Here is a 22,429-nt window from a genome sequence, read left to right on the forward strand (position 1 = left end):
ATGCTGTACGGGCATTGATGATGGTGTGGGCTCATGATAGAGATCCTTAAGTAATTGGCTGGGATGAAATTAATCCTGAAGTGCCCAGAATAGTGCCAAAGATTTTTGAGCACCAGTTTGTTCTTGGCTTCTTTCAAGGGCTCCTGAGGATGGCTGAGGTTACACAAAACTGAAAGGGCAAACCTAGTACTTGGCTCTGAATAACGGGGGGAAGAAAATAGGAACTGCAGGGCAGGGTAGCTTATCTCTGCTTTCAGGGCTAAAGGAGCAGCTTGTGACTGCCTAGGGGATAATAAGGCCTTGTTAAAAACACAGCATGCTAAAGCAAGCAAGTCTGCTCCAGTAACATGGGGAGGGGGGGCCAAGGGTGGGTAGGAGCAGTGGATGACCTTGTAGATAAGGTTTCTGATGTCTTGTTACTTGATGCTGTGAACAAGCCAGAAAAAGTGATGTAGGTTGCAGCGTGACATGGTTAATTATCAGTAGTTTGTTTTTCCAAATGATTGATTTGGAGAACATTGCAGAGTTGGAGACTTGAAGAACTTCCCAGATTCTAGGGAGGTCAGGAAGGGTTCAGTGGTGTTTTGTCCTGGTGTTAGGATGACTTTATAGCTGCCTTAATGAACTGGATGATAGTGGAGGACAGAGTCGTATAAAAGTTGCAGGTAACAGCAAGGTGGGAGGGTTTCAAGTGTGCTGGAAGATGAATTTCAGCTTGATTTTTGAGAGAATCCCTCCTAGATCAAAACCAAATCCTGTGTGATTCCCTAAAAACACACGTGAATATGTATGGGAGCAGTCCACTGCATGATTGCAGGAAGGAAAAACCTGCCAGATCCTGCTCCTGCAGGTGACCGTCCCCACCTTTTTTGAAGGAAAATGGGGCTTTGTTGGCTTTGCCAGGAGGTCAAGAAATAGGAGGGGAGATAAAAGTGAAGGTACCGCATTCAAAGTTGAGAAAGGCTTATGGGAGATCCCAAGATGAGCAGGGTTTTCTACTTCGGTGCTGTTGGTTGGGACGTTGGGACAGGAGCTGCCATAATCTGGCAGCCAGGGCTTGCTCTGCTTCTGCTCACCATGCTGCCTGGCCAGGGATGTGACAGGGGTGTCTTCAGCTGCTCCTCCTCTAGCAGGCTGCTGGCGAGGGCTGGGATGTAATTCCCTGCACCTGCTGCTTGGGAACCTCTCCAGATCCTTCCAGGTTGTGATGAAGTGGCTCTGCGCTGCTCCTTTCCAAGAGAACAGCGTGATGGATGCGTATCTGCTGAGACAAGTCGGTCTGTGTAATGTCAGTGGCTTGCGGAGTTAACAGCCAGTCCTGTAGCGTTGGCTTCCTTCGAGTGTAAATCTAGATATCGCTGTGATAGTTGGGAAATGGAATTTGAGTTTGAGCTTACCTTTGCTCAGTTCCAATAAACAGCTATGGGTTGAAATGCTGCTTCTGATTGGGAAGAGGCTTTTCACTTTTTGAGTCTTTCCTGAGCTAGGTGGCTTTCAGGTGAGCACCACAAGGAAATATCCATGCTTCCGTTGCACCTCTAAGCATTTCCAAATATACCCCTGTAGTCTCAGAGACGAGCAAGGGTGTTGAACGCAAAGTGATGGATTTCTCAGAGCAGTAAGAATTCTTTCCCCCAGTGACTTTTTCTTTTCGAGTCATGGTCTTGTCTATAACCAACTGTTCTGGTAGAGCTCAGGACAGAGGCGTGCTGGTGGCTTGCATGTCTTCTCACATGATATTACTGTTTATTTTCACGTCTATTTAACAGCATGAGGAGAGATGCCGTCCTGGCACTGCAGTGTTGTCAAAGGCCCGCTTGCAGCCAGCTTCACGGTGATGCAGACTCTCATGATGTTCCTGCACGCATCTAGGGATGCTTGAGCTTTCTTCAGAAGGCTGCAGCTCCAGGAGCCTTGTGCCTTTACCTGAGATAGCGTGGGCTGGCTGCTCCTCAAGAGCTGGCTGCAAAACATAAATGTTGTGCTTTGCTTACTAAGATATTGTGTGCAAAAGCTAGCGCCATATCCATCTGCTGAAGTCTCTTTGCAGTGTCAAACACTAAGCAAGCTCCTCAAGTCCCCACCAAGCCTTGTTTTACAGAGTTGGAGCAAGCCAGGTAAGCGCAGGGAGTTTATTTTAACATGGACAAATTGTTTCAGCCTTGGGAGCTCTCCAAGCAGATGCCAGCTACGTGGAAACAGAGGAGCTTGCTTGTTCCTGTGCGTCTCTTGTGCCCTGGGCCTCAAATTCCACTGCGCTGATGGCACAGCCAGAGATCCCCTTGCTGGTTTCTAGCCAAGGCGACGATGTGTCTTCCTGCCTCTGTATTTATCGTACCTGCATATCCATCCCAGCTCCTCCACTGCCCGTCCCAGAGTGCACAAACACAGACCCTGTCACCTCTGCTCTGCGGAGCCTGATTTTTCATCATCAAAGTTACACCGAAGGGAGGGAGTTTGCACCAAGAAGCCTGCGTTTCTTGTTGCTCCTGGTTTGCAGCCAGAAGGCCTCAACAAGCCACCTCGCTGCATGCCAGCTGGCCAACAGAAAACCTCCTGTCAGCCCACTTGCTCCTACAGGCAGTGTTAACCCAACAAAATCCACAAACTTGCCCATAAAATGTGATTAAATGAGATGCCCAGGAATGTATGGACCCGTAACGTTTTGCTGACTGCGCAGCAGAGCCCGATGGCTTGTCTGAAAGCTTCCTCCTGTCTCCTCTGCCTTAGCACGTTGCAGGTCCCTGCAGGAGTCTGGCTGGCTGTCCTGGATGGGGTCAGGGCTCTCAATTTGTTCTTCTTCCCTGCTTGCCAGTCCCTTGACGGAGACTGCCTCAGCTTGAGCAGGAGGACCTCCATCTCAGGGAGTTGGTCTTTGCTTACTGAAACCCATTTCTTTCAGGACTGCCTTTCCACAGCTTGTGGATTCAGAAGTGCTGAATCCATGTCAGAAGAAAAAGTGTTTAAAGGTGACATTTGCTTCAAGTTCCAGCTGTTCCTCCACACGTGGGTGCTTTCATGGGGGCTGTCACTTCCTCAACCTGTCTTTTTATTTTTTTGTCTCTGGTGGATGGTGTTGGAGCGTTCCTTGGCTGCAGCATGCAAATCCTACAAAATCCCTTGATCCCCCTGTCTAGTTTCAGACTTGTTTATGGAACAGAGTCTGTGTAGATATTAGTGGCTGGGTTAGCAGTGGAGGAGCAGAGATGTGTTGCAGCATCAGGCTGGATTCTCAGTGGTACTTGGCATAGGTCAAAAAAAAAAAATCATGTCCTGAGGATTGCTCAGAGGATGTTCCAGCCCCGGCCGCTCCGGAGGCAGAGTGTGGCTGAGCTGGGTAGCCTTAAATATGAAAGGCAAGTTTGAGCTGTGATTTCTTGGCCAGTTATCCACGTTGACTTGGCCGTGAGACCTGACAGCACAGCCGTGCATTTGGTAAGCTGGTGTCTGTCATCTGGCAGGGCAGTGCTGCAGGTTTCCTCCAGTCTTGTGCTCCGTCCCCTCTGTTTACGTGAAGCCAGTGGGGAAATGCAGTGTTAACTGATACATTGATGGTTATCAGAGCTGTTTTGCTTTTATTTAATCCAGACCTTTCAGCCTCCCTCTGTCTGATGGAACAACGTGTGACCGAGCACAGCTTGTGCCTTGTAGGAGCGATGACGTGCTTGGGAACAAGTGACTTTCTGCATCGTCTGCCACGGGCTGTTGACACAGTGTCACTGATGTACCCTGCTGATGGACCCCATGCTTTTCCCTCCAGACTGTGGCATGGCTCTGTGTTATGTTCAGATCTGCCAGTAAAATTTCTGGGAGGCAAGCTAACGCAGCGGGAGGGGAGACCTCCGGTGGCCTGGTACAGCACATCCCAAACTTGCCCTGCTGCCTGGGTGTGCTATGAAAGGCTGGGGACCTCTGGATGTCAGCATCTGGGGCCCGCCTGCAGGTGCTGGGATGACTTGGGACAGCTGTGTGTGTCCTCTGCCTGAGCCCCCAATGGAGCAGAGAGCTCTGATGCACACCCCTGAGAGCAGCGAGATGCTGAGACTATTTCTGTTCTGATGGGACTTCGCTAGAATTCCCTGGGGTTGTGGTTCTGCTTTAATTATCCCAAATCTTGACGCCATATGTTAATTTCCAAGTGCTTTGCTCAAGAGAAGAGCCTAGCATTTCCCTATAGGTTCTCACTTCATTAATGTATCGTCAGCCCATAACAGAGCATTCTCTGCTATTAAAGCAGCCCCAAGGCAAGACAAAACTCCTTGTGGATGCCAGTAGGCCTGAGCCAAGACCTCGAGGAGCCCACAGCTGCCTTCCTGTTGAGAAATCTGAGATCGGAGATGGTCATCTCTCTGCAAATCCTTTTTTCTTCACCTTTTCCTTCTTTTTCCTTCTTGTTTAAAAGAATGAAGTATATTCCTTTGTATAGAGGAAAATTCCTGCACGCCTAGCTTCTCCTGTGTGTGTGGTGCTTTCACATGGCTCATTTCAACCTGGCCTGTTTTGGTGTTTCCAGGTCAGAAGCAGGAGGACATCACCACCCCCGGTCCCTATTGGCGAGGGCCTTGTTGGCCATAATAGAGGATGCCTAAGGCATCCTTCCACCTCTCCCACGCCAACCTTCTTCTGCACAATTCCCCTTTTCTTCCCCAAGTGAAAGAGCTGCCTGAGGGCTGCGGGGTCACCTGGCTGTGGGCATGAGCCCGGGGATATTTTGGGCACGGGCATGCGAGGGCTGGGTGCGCGCTGTTTGCCTGGGAGATGTATCGGGGCACTGTAGCTCCGTGAGGACCTTGCCATGTTACACAGCAGCTTTGTGGCTGAGCAAAAATAAATGAGTGACTTATCCCACTGCCAAGGACCATCAGTGGGAGGTCAGTGTTTGATATTTCCACACCCAAAAAAGCAGCCCCAAGCTAGAATTACAGTACAAAATACCCATTCAGACCTCTCCAGCCTTCTGTTTTCATTGACTTCCATCCCCTGCTTGTACACACAGAGTCCCTTCCTTTCCAAAAGAAAACAGTATTGCTGATAAGGGACACTTATCTCGGCAAGTCATTACAGAACAAGCAAGCTTTTGTGTTTGCATCTGATTCCTGCCACAACATTAACAAACTCCTCGTATGGAAGCTTTATTTCCCACTCTAAAGATGGCCCTTAGGGTAATATGTGAGGTGCATTATATATCTCATAAATACTTCCCACAGATGTTTCTTCCTTCCTTAAAAAAAGAAAAGAAAAGAGAGGGGGTGACTTCTTAAGATTTCAGCGTTCTGTCTGTTCTGCAGGGTGCTTTTAAACAATGATCCCTGGCTCTGCTGCACATGGATATTTACCCTTCCTGTGCTCTCTGCTGGGATGTTACTGCCCTTTGATCCTCTCGAAGCATTAGCCAGTGCTGGAGTTTTCTCTCTCATTGAAGTGGGTTCCCATTATGAACTGAAAGCTCATCCCCAGTTGCAGCAGCTCAAATTCGGTGTGCTATTTCCCTCTGCAAGTGCTGGGGCACAGCGTGTGCCATGGGTAAGTACTGAGGTACTATGATTATAGATCGCCATAATAAAATCTGTGCTGCAAAAAGGATTTCCAATCTAACTTAAGTGCTCAGCACCTTCTGAGGTAGACCCTAGCACTGAGGACTTTGCAGAAGAAAGGTCTTTCAGGGCAATCGACGACTGATGTTGGCTTTCTGTAATTCTGTGGGCCTTCCGATCGAGGAAGGTCGGGCTGCTTTCCAGGTGCCAGGGAAGCTTCCTCTGCAACCTGGGGAAGGGGCGATAGAGAAGTACCACCAGAAACCCAGCAGTCATGGGGCTGGATGTGGCCTGCCTGCGGAGCTGGGGTGAGATGAGATCTGTGCTCAGTGGGCGCGGTGCTCCCCACAAACCCTCCACCAGTTGCACGGCGTGAAGGCAGAATTAGTTCAGGCCGAGTGGCGAGCTGGTTGCAGCCCTGCAGTAAGGGGGTGGGAGGCAGCTCTCCCAGCATGGTGTCAAGCAGCTACTCCGCATCAACCTCGTGCAGCCAAGGTCTGATGCAATTCTAACTTTCGTTATGTACGCAAAACAAATTGGAGTGGGCTATAGCTATCCTTGACAAATAAACTAAAAACAAGAGCTGGTTGGAAAACGTCCCCCATCCCAATGGGATTTTTTTTAGGCAAAATCCCAGATCGGAATATTCCAGTTCTCCCGCGTGATGCTTCTCATTATGTTCCAGCTCCTCATCAACAGGCTGCCTCGCTCGCGCCCACCGCTCCCTGGTGTGCTCCTGTCGTGGTCCCCGTGTCGCGGGAGCCCCTCGCAGCAGCGTGCGGGATGCTTCGTGCCTGGGAACGCTGCCTGGTGAGGAGCAGAGGGACCCTGAATAACTGATTACAGCTTCCCATGAGATATCGCGTGCTCTGGGCTTTGTTCAGAAATTACTGATGTTCCTTCGGAAGGAAAGGTCACACAACTCTTAATGTGAACGAACTTTTTCATTAGGAAAATTTCTTACGGATTTTCTACTTTGTTTTCCTTTGCTTGCCACCTTTTAATTAAAACAGCCCCGTTTAAAACAAACCACTCTTTAAAGAAGTTCTGTTGACATATTCAAAACTCCCCCTATCTTAAATCCTTTTAAAATAAGGATTAAGTCTGTCCACCTCCAGATACCTGCCCAAATAAATGAGCTTGCAATGTACTCCAGTTCAATAATGTGGACTGCTCTGGTCAAAGGAGAATTTCTAAAGCCATCAGTGAAGTGTTCCTGGTCAAAGGAGATACAAACAGCAACCAGCTTAGTGTAGGGTGTGTTGTACCTGCTCGGGATCTTCTTGGGTCAGGCTGGTTCTAGCAATGCGGAAACAGAGGTCCTAAACTGATGCATGTCCTACAAGCGTGCATACCTGGCAGATCGTTCTACGTGGTGCATGTAAAGGTCTGAAAGAACTGAGTCAGTTCTCATGTACCAATCATTTTCCTGTGATATATTTGAAAGCCTGAATAATTTTAAACACTTAAGTAGCCTTCAGAGGGATTACTGGCATGCCGTGGCGTGTAGGCTATAGCTTGCCGAGCTCTTGGTGAAAAGCTGCATATGTTTTTGGCCTTGCATTGGAAAAGGGAAACTGAAAACATGGTAAATGACAGAGCTGGGACCACGTCCCAGAAGGCTGTATCTCTCGCTGCCCGTCTGTCTCTCTCTTATCCACCCTGGTGTCTGCATGTTACCCTTCTCTGTCTGCGGCTAATTGTTGCTGTTACTCAAACTTTGATAGCATAGTGACCTTGGAAGAAGCCGACTCTTAAAAACAGCAGTGTTATGACATGTTGGATTTCTGTTTTCTCTGGTATTTGCACCTTCGTCTGCATCCCGGTTCAGTTCCAACCGATTGCTCAGCACGGGGAGCTCGCCCCGTCGCTGCAGTGGGGGCAGGACGTGGTTGCTGCAGGTACCAGCCACCTCTCGGTGGGGGACTTGTGATGAAGGCTGAGCACGTGCATCTGTCCCCTCTCGCTGAATTCAGCGTGAGTATGAGGGGAACAAAACCACAACCTATGATACTTCTGAAACAACTCCTTTACTAATTTTAACTATTGCTGGCAGGAACAGCTTTCACACCCTTGTACACGCTGTACGGTGTTAGCAGTAATGATTCTCTACTGTCATATAATCTAATTGCAAAAATGGGCCAAATTCTGCCCATGGCATGAGGCCAGAGCAGAGAACTCCAGAGCCCTAATCTCCCTGGCTTTATATCCTTCCCTCTTGCATCTACTTTTTTCATCTCCGATGAATAGAAGGCTTCATCTTTTTTAAACTCCAGCAGGACAACACACATGTGGACTGACTCTACCACAAACTCCTCGGTAACACTCTCGCTGTTTGGGGGAAGTAAATATGTGAATTTCAAAAGTCTTTCTGTGTGGAGAATCTGTTTGGATTTGAACAGGAAGTGGGGAGCAGGCATATAGGTAGTAATATTAATGAAGTTTTTTATAAAGACTTCATTCAAGGCTTTCAAAGAAAATATGACTCTTATGGGACCCACAGTTTATCTGCCAAGTCCAAGAATCTGGTTGGAATTTAAAATATATATTTAAAGGTCTCGGAGAAGTAGCAGATTAGAAAATAGAGCAGCCTGGGAAGGGCACATGGGAAATTAGTGCCAGAAGAGGAGATGGGTCCTCGGGGGCCAAGCTCTGCAGCAGGGTGCTGAGCCACCAGACGATAAATGCTTTGCTTGGCCATGGAGTGGCAGGAAGAGGGGGTGACTGGTGTAAATCCAGTCACCTCTTCCAGCTCTTGTGCCACGTTCAAGTGGTGAAGGCTGTCCAGAAGGCCTCCTGCTGATGGATGGGTGCTTTCGCAAGACCTTGAGTTCAGACTCCTTCCTTCTTTCTCCCACATGGGAGATGGCTGCGTTGGCTCGTTTTCTGCCTTAAAAATGCAGTTAAATACTTTTGGTTTATAGCCTTTCTTTCATTGAGGAGTCCCAAGGTTGGTTGTTGTGGGACTGGAGGACAAGAGCTTGCAGCAGTCAGGTGAACTGGTCGGGAAGGAGGGGTGTCTGGCAGGGAGCAGCCAGGGACAGCAGCCTGGCATTTCTGGTGGGCCTTGTGTGTCCCTAAAGGCCCTGATGTGTCTGCATCATTACTCGATCTGAGAATCGATCTGAAAAATCTTTTGCTTATTTTGGGGAGAACGGGCTTCCTGACAGAGGCATAGGGGTTTCCAATCATCCTGTCCAAGTTTGAGCAGCATGTTTTATGATATGGGAGGATCACAGGTCAGGAGGGCTTGGTCCCTCATGGTCCCTCCCAGCCTTTATTTTTCCTGGGGCCGGTAGTTGGTTTCCTAATCTGCACTGGATGGTGATCAGAGACCTCTGCTGGCTTGCCCGTTCCCTGTGTCTCAACCCAAGCCATGGTTCGTTGATGCTCGAGTGCTTCCAGATGTCCAACCCGTGTCCCCTTTGCAGTGTGTACCCACAGCTTTCCCCAAGCCTCTCTAGAAGCCTGGGTTGTTTGTTTGTGTCGCATGAAAGCCGATGTATGTGTTCACTGCTTTGGGTCAGATGTTGTTAGCATGGAAAATAAGCAAACAAGCAGAAGCTTGTGAAGGATCACTTTCCAGCTTGGCTGTTTAGTTAGAAACCTGTGTACCGTGGCTGGACGGCCGGGCCTTGCACGCAAGGTGTCAGGTGTGGCAGTGGCCCCACCAGAAAAGCTTTGACAGATGATGTGCAAACGCCCTGTTTGTGATGATTTTACTCTTACCTGGCAGCGATCCCCCTTGTTTGTGCATTGCCCCTGTGCTTTGCATTCCCGGAGCAGGCAAAGTACTGTAACTTCAGGCAAATGGCAAGAGCACAAAGCTGCACGCTGACCTTGGGCTTGTTTAGAAAAGTCAGCAAGGCTAATTTGGAGTGAAGGCAATCTCTGTGCATGGGTCAAAGACCCCAAGACTGTATGTAGGAGTACTCAAGGACACATCTGTCCAGCCTCATGCTCCTGTCCCTAGCAAGAGCAGCCAGGAAGAGGGTAATGACCTGCACAAAGTGATAAGTTTTCCCCAAAATATGTTTTTCTGGTGACTTGATCCTAGGGGCTTCCTCAGGCACTGATGGTGCCTTTTGGATTTCACATTTAATGATTGATTTTTTCCCATAGTTTTTTGCCATGCCCCGTAACAAATGGTTTCACAGCTCAGCTGTGCTCTGTGCCTTACTGCAGGGCTGCTTTGTGCTCTGTGTGAGGGCATTCATGTCTCCAGAGCTGTGCCTGATGTGCAGACCTGTAGGAGGTGATGGAGCTCATTACTCTGTACTCTGGATGCGATGCTTTGGGGGGCCATCAGTAGCAGTTCAAGGTGGCAGGACTGGTACCATGAATGTCAGCTGCATTGAGCTCTCGGTATTTCTTTCACCTGGTATCTCTGTTCTACCTGTTCTGCTGTGCTTTCACCTTTGCTGGGTCCCGGCCATGTGTTGCTGTTTAATGCAGTGGCTTTGAGGTGTTAGTGATAATCCTCTTTTCTTCTCCCAGCCCCGCAGTCTCACTGTAGCACAACAAATCTGTCTGCTGCAGAGGGATTTGCAGGAAAACTCTGTCTCTATTTAAGCTGATGACAAAGCTCCTGGGGGCTTAGGCTGTATTTACATATGATCACAAGACCATATTTCAGTGGCAGCAGGAACAACTACCTGGAGAACAGGATCAGGCTCTGTCAAAGAATTTGTCAGGTTTTAAACAGCAGCAACAAAAGGAGGCTCCCGTTCTTCTGCGTTTGGTAAGGAGGCATCAAACAGCACGACCCAAAGTACATCTTGACTGATGTACTTGCCTTTCTTTTCACCAAAGAGCACATCCTTACACTTCAAGTCAACGCAAGACCAAATATCAGTGTTTACATAACAAAAATAACGCGAGGATTTTTGCTTCAGCATCAAATGGAAAGTATTTCCAAAAAAACATGACTTGGAAATAGATAATAAAATTAGTGAGCAAGCTGCTCTCATGAGCAAGCCTACAGGGATAAGTCAGGATTTTTTTTTTAAAGGCTAAAGTAAACTCTGTGAAAATGCCCACCCTGTTGAAGGAGGTTTTTTGGTGACTCCAGTGGCTGAAACGCCCAGAAGAGGGTGGATATTTTGGCGTGCTGGACAAACAGAGGCTAACAGGAGCAGCAAGCTTGTGACTCCCTCCGTGTATAAACTGATGGTGATTCATCCAGGTTTTCATTTTAATAGCAAGGCCACCAAGCCAGCTAAAATACATCTGAGGTGAATGCCATGGAATAAAAGGATCAGCTCAGGACAGCGGAGCGGTGATGGGATGCCAACGCCCCGTGGTGGGTACCAAGACTGGAGGCTTGTCCTACCAGCGGCCGGGTTGCCAGGCACAAAGGAAAGAACGGGCAACTGCTGCTGCTTTGGCAGGGACAGAACAAAAACAAGCACTGAGCAGTCCAGCCCTTTGGATTTTCATCATTTTTGTCTACCTTCTGCTAAGTTTCCATAGGCTTAAAAACTGGAAACAACCTGGGGCCCTCTTCTCCCCCACATCCCCAAACCCGACTATTTCTGTGACTTGGCTGGGGCCAGAGGAAGCTATTTCAGTAGGAAATGGTTATTTTAAGACAATCTAGAAAAGGCAATGGCTCTCTGCCAAATTAATAACATAATGCAACTAAAATGTTGCTTTTCGTGTAATGCTTCCAGGGCTAACACAAAACCAAAGTGCAGGGAGTTTATGGGGTCACCAGTCGTTACCCTGCGTGTAGCGGTGCTCGCCGCTCGGCTGCTTCACCTCCTTCCTCCTCCTGCAGCCCAGGATGTCAGGGGCTGGAGCAGAGCTGTTGTTTCTCCACTGGCTTTAATTCTAGCCAGCAGAAAGGCAAGTGACGCATATTTGAAGGGGTGACTTAAGGCTTTGGACCTGCTGAAAAAGAGCAGCTTGCCTCCTGAAAACTGAGCAGAACTGTAATCGTGGCACGCACAGGATTTCAGATCTCTTGGAAATAATATTTAAAAATTTGTATTTACTTCAGAGAGTACATCTGAGCTTCTGAGTGGTGTTAAACAATATCCAGGACGTGTGAAGGGAGAAGCAGTTGTAGGAAGGGCTGCGTGGCTGGCATACAGATGAGCTCTGAGCTATGCTGCTCCAACCTTCAACCAAATTCTGAGGGATCCCTTTCTCATGCTGCTTCGTGAGACAAAAGTACACATGAATTTTGAGGTAAAATGAATATTAAGGACTAGAGACTGAACCCAGAGCTGTCCAGCTGTTTGTTCTGGATACAGGTTGATTTTTCGCATATATCTGAATGAGATTTCAGCTCCAATTCCTTGCTTTTTTTTTTTCAATGTATATAAACGAAGAAGGTGTTTATTGCTGAAGGAAATGCAGTGGGAAGAGCACAATTTTTTTTGGCTTTCTGTCTGGTCTCCACAACAGTGAGAGACTGTGAAAATACAAACAAATCTTTATTTCTGGACTAATTGCTTAAAGCCAGGAGCTTGCAAAAAGCTGAGAGTAACTTGATGCAAAATGCAGTTCTGTCACCCTGTTTTCACACTCCTCATTTCTCCATACACTTCTGTTCCCTCTTTCATGTTAGTCCTTCCCTGCAGCCCTGTCCAGGCTATTGAAACCTGTAAGCTCATCCAAAAACTACTGAAAGACACAAAGCTTTCTTTTGACTTAATGAACTTTAAGTACGTAAGGCCTAAACTAACATGGTCCTGCTCCCAGCCCATCTGTGGAAACAAATTCAGACACCAATTCAAATGCTGGTTTGGAAGCACTTTTGACCGTTTACATAAAACTCTGAGATCCTCAGGATTTTGTTTTCATCCTTAACACTGCAAAACAAGCCCTCAGCAACAGAAGAAGATGGGTTGATTTGATTTGTTTGGGGAATCTACCTTTTGTCTGAATGTTCACAGGCTGGACTTGCAGATGGCAGAGCCGATGCCCTGTTCCCTCTGCGTGCCTTTGAGCTGGATGCCAACCACCTCCCCAGACCCCTGCTGCTTCATTTAACTAGTTGCGCTGGGGGGGAAAAAGGATCTTTTTTTTTTTTTTTTTTCCTCCCTGTCAAAACATTGTCTGACACATTTGGCTTCTGTTCTGTTTTGTATAGCAAGCCAGTCCTGGTGCCTCCAACCAAGTGGGACCTCCCAATGCAGGCTTCTCCCACGGAGGTAACGCTGCTGATGTCTGCCCTGCAGACAAGATGTGAAGATGGGCTCCTCTGCTAGGACAGCACCCGTCCTTATCCTTGTGCAAAGGCTTCCACGGTCTGACCTCTTCCACAAGACAGTGAGTGCCCAGCTTAACTCAGTGGGAGGAAGCGATTCTAATTTAATCATCAGTTGGATTTTAAATGAACTTTACGAGTAGATTGTGTGAGTTAAGGATATCATCATCAGTTCAATAGCAGAGCTAGGGGCCCTCATGTACTTTCAGGTGTGGAAGAATGGTGAGGGCGGGGGGATTTTCCAGACAGCCCCGCCAAATGTGTTCATCTCGGGTCCACGGCACAGAAATGACTCTGGAGGAGGTGGAGAGCAGCCTTACTATGGAGTGTTATTATGGGACAGATTTTGTCATTTTAGGCATTGAAGGAGGTAATGGAAAAAACCTCCTGTGATTGTGTTCCCTTGCCTCTTCCTCTAGCCTCCTTCCGACCCACATACTCACCTCCAACCAGAGCGCTGGAAGCACCCAAAGGGAGCTTGGTTTGAAATCTAAATCTATTCTTTTTTCCCCTCTTCCTAAAGTCTGTGTTCTCCCACCAAATATAGAAGATCCCATTGGCTTCAGAGACCCAAGGCTGGGGAATCGCTTTGTTTTAGAATAGTTTTTCTAACTGATGCTCTAAGAGGCTTTTTTTTTTTTTTTTTCTGCTCTATTAGTTTAATGCATTAATTTGGCACAGAAGAGGTGGAGCCCATAATATCCTGTTCCTGAGGAAGGAGTGCTGGGTAACACTGTGAGCCACTGTTCCAAGCATGGGCTTATTTACTTTAATTAGAAAGTGCACTTGTTGAGTCGTCAATTAATTAGGTAAAGCAGCACCTACTGAGAGCAGATGAAAGAGCTACTGTGTGAGAGGAAGGAGGGAGGGGGAGACATGAGGGATGAAACGGGAAAGATAATACCAGCACTGGAACGTAAATGCTGTTGGGGATGCCAGAAAGAGATCACAGGTACAGCTCTGTTAGGGTCTAAATTGGAGTCACTGTGCCTAGACTGGCTTCAGGTACAGATCTTTGGGATTATTTGGAGTTGGTCTGCAGACTGTTTTATAGGGGATCATTGACCAGGACTTGGGGATGGATTTACTTTGTCCTGTCCCAGGATCTGCCCAACCTGCCGTGTTCTAGAGGCTGCAGGTCAGGCAGGAGTATCTTGACTAACTCATGGTCTTTTGGCTGGCAAAAGACACAGCAGAATAAGTGCATTAACTTGTTTTAGAGAGGAAATAGTTCATTCTGACTTAAAAGACATCTGAATGTTCTTTGCTGTTTCATTCCCTTTCTCTCCTTTTGCATTTTTCTTTGAATATATCCAAAATTTCAAAGCAAACAAGCTAAAGTCAGTTTTGAAAGAAAATTTTCATGTTGTGATTCCAGAAACAGACTATTAATACCAGATGTTTCAAAAGTCATAAATGTTTCCCAAAAATAAGGAGACTTAAATGATACGTCATGCGTAGTCCTTCCCTTCTGACTTGTGTAGTGTGTAGGACTTGTCTCACAGATACGCTTGCATTAAATGAAGTAGAGGTTTTGGGGGTTTCCAAGCAGAACTTGAATTTCTTGCACAAGAATCCAAAGGCCGGGGTTTTAAGCAATACGCCGAGCATCATGAGACTTGTGATAAAATCAGGCAGGGTTGCCAATTTTAAACTTAAACCCATCTCCCCATCAAAAAGGTTCACTTGAACTTCAGCCCAGAACCAGTGGAAGAATTCAGTGGAGCTGGGCTGAGCCTTGGGAATGACCCTTCGCCTGGCAGCCCAGTGCTTGTGGTAGCTTTAAGCAATGTAGCTAATCTAAAATGCGTTCAGCTGCTGGTCGCAGTGCTCTCCAAAAGAGTCTGTGTTGACAGATCAATACTCTGGCGCGGGACGCAGATAATGGGTTTTCTGTGATCTTCCGTGCACAGGAGGCTTTTTTAAACTCCCCTGGAACGTGTGCGCAGGAATGTTTCAGAGCCTTCGGATGAAATTTTATGCTCTAGTGATGACTACGCAGCAATTTCCAGGGAATTGTAATAACATAATAAACCAGTCTTCTCGGAGGTTGAAGGAACCTTTCCTCAGCATTTCTGAGGTTCGCTGTCATTCCCAGTCTTTTCCATGCAGAAGTGCAAGTGTGGTTCCACGCTGGATAAAGGCGGTGTTCGTGGTGGGCAGCAGGAACACTGCGAGCTGCTGTAAGCCTTTTCCTGAAACCTTGGAATATTCCTAACAAATACATTTGTGTAATGGCACAGGATTAGGTAATGGCAGTCTTAGGAGCCTGACTCTGCTTAATGTTCGTTTCACTCATGTTCCACTGTGCAGTGTCTCTGAAGACAGAAGCTTGGTGCAAGAGAGAAGCTTTTGGCAAATGAGGCAGTGAAATGATTACTATGAAAATACGAGCACTTGGGGGAGAGGGTTGGGTTTGTGCATGTTAAAAATTAGAAATTTTTGGAGTTGCGCTTACTGTCTATGAGTATAAGAGGGACACATGGCTCTCTTCCTGCCGCTCTTCTTTCGTTTCTCTCTTGGCTTTGTGAATGTTACAACAAAATCTGAACATTCGGATCTGAAGAGTCCCTGCTGTCTGTCTGTTTCCGTGCTCAGCCCAGCTGCTTTAGCTCTCTTTGCCTGTTATGTCCTTGCGTTGCTGATGCTTCAGCCTGTAAAATGCTGCGGTCCCTTTTATTGACTCCATTCCATCAGTGTATCCTGAAGCCTTTCCTTTCTTTTTTTACTCCAACATGCAATTTAGCCTTAAATAATTATTGTGACCTTAGAAATAAATAAATAACTCATGTATAACTTTGTAAATCATCCTTGGAGGTTTTGTATGACAGAGACAACTTCTGAACCATAATGACTGAGGTTTCCGAGGAAGCACAGGGATTCAAATCCAAACCTTTCATTAATTTTAATGAGGAACAGAACATGTGGGTGTACATCTCTAGAAGTGCTTTAAAATACTTAACTGTTAATGTGTGAACAATCCTGCTTCAACCCACCCCACCCCACCCCTCCCCGATAACATAGTCTCCTGAGCTGATACTGCTCTTCTGGAGAATAACAGCAAATGTCAAAGCAAGGTTTGCTCCCTTCATGGAAGAGGACCCTGTGGTGTGGATTGTTGAGTGGGTTGATGCCCCACCAAGCAGGAGAGAGAGACAATAATAATAATAATAATAATAATTTCAGCCCAGCAGCATTACCTGGGCTTCAGGCATAACCTTTGCCTTAGGAATTGACTCTGAGCTGAAGCCAGAGCAACAAGGAAAAGATCTTCTGCTAACGCAGGTCTAGAGCCTTGCGTGTAACTAACAAATATCCCCACCACAGACACTTCTTAGCTGCAGGCCCACCTGCACTGCAAAAAAAACTTGGAAGGCGTGTAACTTTGGAACTGGGCGAAGAGGTTTGGATGAATAATTTACATGTTAAAGTTGTTCACTCCAGGTCAACCAAAGGTATTTGTGAATTTTGCCCAATTCTAAGTGCTTTTCAGCTGGGTAAGGAAAAGTTGAAGCAAATCCAGAAGCTTTCTCCTGTATTTGCACATCAAAGTCTTACTGTCTCCATTTCAAAAATTGTTTTTTATTAACTTTGAAAATGATCAGAAAGTCCTGGCATGCTGTGAAACCGCAGAATCACAGAATGGTTTGGGTTGGAAGGGACCTTTGAAGGTCACCTAGTCCAATCCCCAGTACGTGGGGTTTTGTAGTACCCCAGGTACTGCTGCTTTCAGCGCCAGCATTGCCTGTGAGAACAGCCTGACTGTGCTGTAGACCTGGCGCAAACCACTAAAAAAGCTTTCCTACTGGTATTATTGGTATTTCCACGTTTCTGAAGGGGATGCAGTTTTTCAGCTTTTTATTAATTTGATGCAACTAAGACAGTTTTGTTTGAGCTAATTGGGAAACTCGTTTCAAGACCAAATCAAACCTCCCCTTACACCTTTGGCACCAAAGCGATGGAACCCAGTGAGGTTCTACCAAGTCCTACAGCAGCTAAAACCATGTACTTGTGCAGTAACTTCGGTGATGGGAGACAGAGAACTACACTTTAAACTCTTCATTGAATAGAGTTAATCTCTGTAGGTTATTACAGTGATCCGAATATTTCTAGCAATGACTTGAAGCGGAGTCTGTCTGGTCCATACGCAGTGAATTAAACAAGCAGTCTAAAACTTTCTAACACTGCTTCTCTGATTTGTCTGTACTAAAGGATTTAAATAGCAATGGATTTTTTTTAGGGTGGTTTTATATTTTTGGTGTATTTTCCCAAGTTACCACCTTGAAAAGAGTTGCCTTCATTGAAGTACCAAAGCTAGATGCCTTGACTCATGCAGTTGGTCACAGGTAAATTCAGCTTGGACTTCAAATGTCAAACTTTGAATTTGCACACTGTTCAAGGTTGTTAGAGACAAAATATTCAGATTTTCTGAGATGAAGAAGCTGCTGTGCCTTCCCAAAAAAATAAGCGGATTAAAATATTGCATTTACGTTGTCAGGAAACCATTTTCATTCAGTTCTACTCAGTTTCTGTGTACCAGGTTGGGTTACTGGGACACTGAACTGAGATTGTGTGGATTCAGCTATAGATTGTAGGGAACAAAGTCTCACAAAGGTTATCGTGTTCTTTTATTTTCGAAGGCCAGCAGCAATATCTGAAGATGTGCTGTTCTAAGACATTTTGATCAAGAGCTAGAAAATTAAGCCCATTAAAGTATTGATTGAGGCTCAGTACTGAAGTAGCTGCCGTTTGATTTAGAGGAACAGTTTGACTTTGCCCTTCTCTGCTGTGAAAGTGGAGCAAATTAGGGGTGCTAGTACTGGCCCTTCTGCAGCAGGAATATCAAAACAGAGCCAAATAGCCCCAGGCAATAGGCTGCCAAGTAGTGGAAAAGGAAAAAATTCATCTTTAGTTGTGCCAAAAAGCTAGAGACCTTGAACGATGCTGCTGTGAAAACGAGCATCCTGTGTGGACTGCGTGTTGTCCCGTGAGAAGCTCCTGGTTGGCACGGCTCGTTCACATAGTGGCATGCCATGTAAACCATGTGCAGCACCTGGATGCTCAGCGTTCCTTCTGGAGAGAGTGCCAACGGGTGAACCTGAAGTGAAGAGAGAAGAGTTTAGGAAGGGATGTGAGTTTCAGCAAGTGTGCCCACAAGAGAGTTTGGGGGGAGAGATGTCTGATGGCAGCAGGTCCCTTCCTGGGGGCCCCTCGGGAGCAGAGGGTTGTTCCTAGGAATGCGTGGGTTGCTTCTTGCAGGTGTAGCTGTCTCTGGAAGGATGAGCTAACCACCCATCGACTGTGGGCATGGGGAGATGCTGTGGTGTGGCCCTGGGAGAGGAGATGCTCCGGAGCAGGAAGATGCCTCAAGTGCTGGTGCCAACCTCCACCTGAGCTTGGGGCCAGCAGAGCACCAGAGGTTCCCGAAACCTCTTCCGCTTCAGCTTGAGAAAGAGAGAGAGAAGTGCTTTAGGGAGGGGAAAAAAAATATTTTTTAATGCTATGGGATGTGCATCATGATGTTGTCCATGGCAGGGTCCTCCCAGCAGGCAGCAGCCTCCTTTTCTCCATGGTCCCAGTGGCTTTGGAGGCTTGCTGCAGACAGTCGCTCCTCCAGCTCTCGCCATACAGCAACAGGCGCCCGGGTTTTGCTCACCGGCAAGCACCAGCACACCGCCGGGGTGCCTCCAGTAAGCCCACGTCGGCTGCGATGTGCCATCTTAAGACTCCATCGTTCATGCTTAATTGCTCACCAAGTCACAAGGGGGCACCCATGGCTAAAGCTTTAATTATCCATGGAGAGCTGCGAGCCTTCGTGTCCCGTCGGGGGCTTCCTCTCGCCCCTCGGCAGGCTGGGGCTGCGGGGCTGCTGCCTTGCAGGGGGAGCAGGGGTGGCCGCAGATGCGAGGAGAGGCAGGAGACTCTGAAGTCAGGTCTTGGCAAGGTGAGAAAATTTCCAGTTCCCTTCTGTTGGGAATAGGGGAGAAACCCCAAGACGCTTCCTTTTGTCTGGAAGCGTAACTGAAGTCTGCTAAAACCATGAAATAATAAGGTAGGACCATTAAAACGATCCTTTTAGGCATTTTTTTTCCCTCCAGCCAACGTTGAATCCCTTTTAGTTCATGACAAATTCAGCACCAACTGTTACACTAAGAAAAGACAGTCCTTTATAATTAAAGACAGCTTCATATTTTTGCAATTCAAGGATGGAATTAGAATTCTGGAATAAAAGTGAAGCTTTCTAGTGATCTTATGATGTTTATGTAGCAACCTAGAAGGTTATAGAGTTTTTACAGTTACATAAGAACTTGAAAATACCCACAAGTAAGCCGGTGCTTCTCTGAGGATTGAGCTGTTATTGTCTTCGTTCCTCTGTTTATTTTTAAGTTACTGATTAACTCTCAGTACCGCTGAACATCTTTATTCCCTCGGGCCCCTCAATAAGAAACGTGGTTTTCTGCGTTTCTAAAATGGAAAGTTGAATGGACATCTTGGCTGTCTTTCCCCCACCTTCACCCCTTTCTCCTCTCTGGACTGCGCTGACTCCACATCTGTATTAGCGTGTCGTTCCAGCGACATTACGCATCCCTGTGTGTCCTTAAAACTGCGGCTTTAGAAACTCACAAGATGAATTGCGTTGGCAAGCAACACCGACAGCACTAGTAGTTCTTTCCTCCCCAGCTCCAAGAATGGAAAGAGCTTTTCCCACTTTGATCAGGAAAAGCCTGAGCAAACAGACAGGCTCTGGGGCGTCCCCTGGGGTCACGGAGCAGGAGGCAGGGACGGAGGCTTGCAGCAGGGGGTTGTGTGCTGGGAGCCTCCTGCCTCCTCCTGCTCCAAGGCGCACACATCTACAGACTGTCACTCACACTTCTGCTGATGGGTGTCTCACGATAAGGTAAATGAGCCTGGAGAAAGTATTATGCAGGGAAGAAATCCTGGTTCTTCCCGGTGAGAAATCTGCTCGCTGCAGGAGCTGGGTGCCCAGAGATTCCCAGAGTCTACAGCTGCACCCCTCTGCTCACTGCCGTTCTCACCTGGCACACAAGAAACCCAGCAAAAGCAGAGGTTTCTAATTGCCCTTTTTTAATGCAGACCCATCTAATTTCTGCTGAGGGAGCAGAAGCTCTCGTTAATTTGGTAGTGGGAGGAAGGAATGTGTAATAGGTACGGAAGCATGGATGTACTCCATGCTTGATTTTGTAATGGTGGAACAAATTCTGGGTTTGTATTTTGGTGCCTTATTTTGTTGTTGTTGCCATTCTTTACATGTTCTGTCCAGCGTGAATGAAGTTTTCTCTCGGAGAGTGGGTCAAAGCTAGAGCCATCAGCTTTTATCAGGCAGACTCTCCAGAAACGAGTCACCGTGATATGTTACTGTGCAGTCTGTAAGAGAAGTGAGGTAGACCAGGAACTTCATGGCTTGTGTGACTGGGAACTAGAGTCCCCTCAGGGCTCTCTTTCCCCGGATCTTTAAAAATTTCAGCTGTGGTGCTTTCAGCACTGGGAACGTTTTCTTTGCTCTTGCTCAGCCTGAGCCCAACGAGGACCCCGTTTGGGTGCCTGGCATTTCTATAATGTTTCAAATAACAGAAGGAGGTTGGACACGACCAGCCTTCTGGTACGGTGTTCTGCTGTATGCTCACACATTTATGAATGCAGGTAACCTTTGATGTGTGTGATGTAAGAGGATGTTAAAAAAAAAAAAAATTATTGCAGTTTAAAAGATGTGGGAAAAAGATGAATGTAACAGGAAAAGGGTTAACAAAGGGACACGGAAGTGAGGAAGAGGCGTGTGTAAAGCAACCACAGTTTCTGCAAGTCCAGGAAGAAGGTGTAAGCTCTATTTTGAGCCTCCAAATCCATTATCCCTCTCACCATCCGGTGTGATCTCCGAACTCCAGCAAATCTTTGTCTGTGCTTCTTCGGGGATGCTCTAACCAGGAAGAAACGTGTGCGTTCTGCAACCGCCAGGCCTCCTCTTGAGGAAACACCTGGGCTGTGTCAGGCTGAAATGCAAACCGCCTGCAAGACGGGGAGGTCAGCTCATGCTCCGAGGCAAAGCCCCAGGTCTGGTTTGGGCTGGTGGGTGGGTGCTTCAGAGCGTGCTTTGATGTCCCTCCCATGGCCAAAGAGCAAAAAGCCCTGAGGGAGCAAAGGTCCTCTAAAGCCAGCCAAGGCATTTATCAGGGCTGACGTTGTCTTCACACCACCGCAGTCAAACCAGGGGTTCTGGGGGTCAACAGCTCGCAAGGAGGGGAGAGAGCAGCACCTGGGCAATAGATAACCTTGGAAAGGTCGGTCTTAGCTCATCACTTCTTTTCCTTTTGGAAAACCACAAGGATGAGCCAGGTCACTTTGTGGTGTTAGGACACCGAGCTTTCCTGCCGAGTGCGTGTAGGTGTCACTGAAAATGAGGAACCTCCCACTGTAGGAAAGGAGGTATAAGACTGTGAAAATGATGCTCAGTATTTGTCAATGCTTTACAACCAGAAGAAAAAAAAGTAGCTGATGAATAGGAGAACATGGGGAAAGTGTGAGGTTTTCAAATGGGTATTTTTGGGTGTAGGAAACCCTTTCCTATGCATCGGAAAATTTCTAGGTTCTTGGGGGTGCAAGCACGGAGCACTGTTGGAAAATCAAGCTGTTGAAACAAAGGCTTTTGTTCTGGGGTCACAAGGAGGGTTACGACAGTGGAAGCACCTTGAACCAGTCACTTTCAAAATCTTTGGCTTTAATGTGTAACTTCCCTCTGTGTTTACAAAGTGAGATTAAGAGCTTTACTTCCATTACGTTAACGAAAGCTGATTTTTAAAGAGCCTTACAAATAATGAAAGACCCAAAATCCCTTCGTCAAAATGCAGGTCTGCCTCCAACGTGATGTTAGAGTGAGCTGTTGCTTCATTTTCCCCTCGTGGCTTTCATCCAAATGCAAAATGGTGTTTTAGGTATCCAACCCTCCGCACCTAATTTTTCCTTCTCATTTTCCCTGATATTGTAAAAGCAGCTGGGGCTGGACATGAATACGTTCTCCCCACTTGTTTTATTTACAGCCTAGCTTGACTGATACGTGAGCAAGATAAGCAGAATCTCTGTATGGAACAGGATCGTGACATACTAATCTCAGGGGTTTCAGCTGAGATTTCTTTGAATTTCCCTTGGATTCAGTGAGCTGCTTCCTCTGTGCTCCCTCCCTGACCTAAGGAGGGTAAGTCTTAAAATTTGCCTGATTTTCAAAGGGTTCCTCCCAGAGATATCTGCGTTGGCTTCTCCTCATTTCCTACCTTCCCTTGCTTGTTGTGGATCTGCTCTGAAAAAGGAGCGTGCAGACAGAAACCAGTAATATATATATTTAAAGGTGAGTCTTTTTATTGCAGTTGAGCTGGAAGGATTAATGGTAAATTCTTGTAGAGCAGGCACTGTACCAGCTGTGGTTGCTGAGCTGCAAGCCCTGAGCTGGTTAGGTTCCCTTTTTCTTGTCTGTACCGGACACTGGGAGACTCATCCAAATCCACCTCCGCTCAGTACCACAGGGCAGCCCATTGTGCTCGAGGAAGATGAAAGCAGTCAGGAACCTGACTTCAAGAATTATCCCCAAACCCCCAAGCTTTGTAACTTGAAATGTTATTTTAAGATCTTCTTTGAGAAAGGTGTTCAAACCAGTGGGCACAGCAAGGGT

General features: G+C 47.0%; 1 protein-coding gene across 4 annotated transcripts in view; it reads left to right on the top strand.

Annotated features, from left to right (window-relative positions):
* Window positions 1-22,429, top strand: part of COL27A1 (collagen type XXVII alpha 1 chain) — a 197,103-nt gene that overhangs the window by 10,431 nt on the left and 164,243 nt on the right. For 2 of the 4 annotated variants that reach the window (XM_083807795.1, XM_083807794.1), the window contains one exon: window positions 12,634-12,812. The exons of the other annotated variants lie outside the window; for them this stretch is intronic. The gene's annotated coding sequence lies outside the window, so the exon portion shown is untranslated. The remainder of the gene's footprint in view (window positions 1-12,633; window positions 12,813-22,429) is intronic. 4 annotated transcript variants of the gene reach the window in all.

This window comes from Anser anser (assembly GCF_964211835.1).
Source record: "Anser anser genome assembly, chromosome: 21".
Taxonomy (NCBI): Eukaryota; Metazoa; Chordata; class Aves; order Anseriformes; family Anatidae; genus Anser; species Anser anser.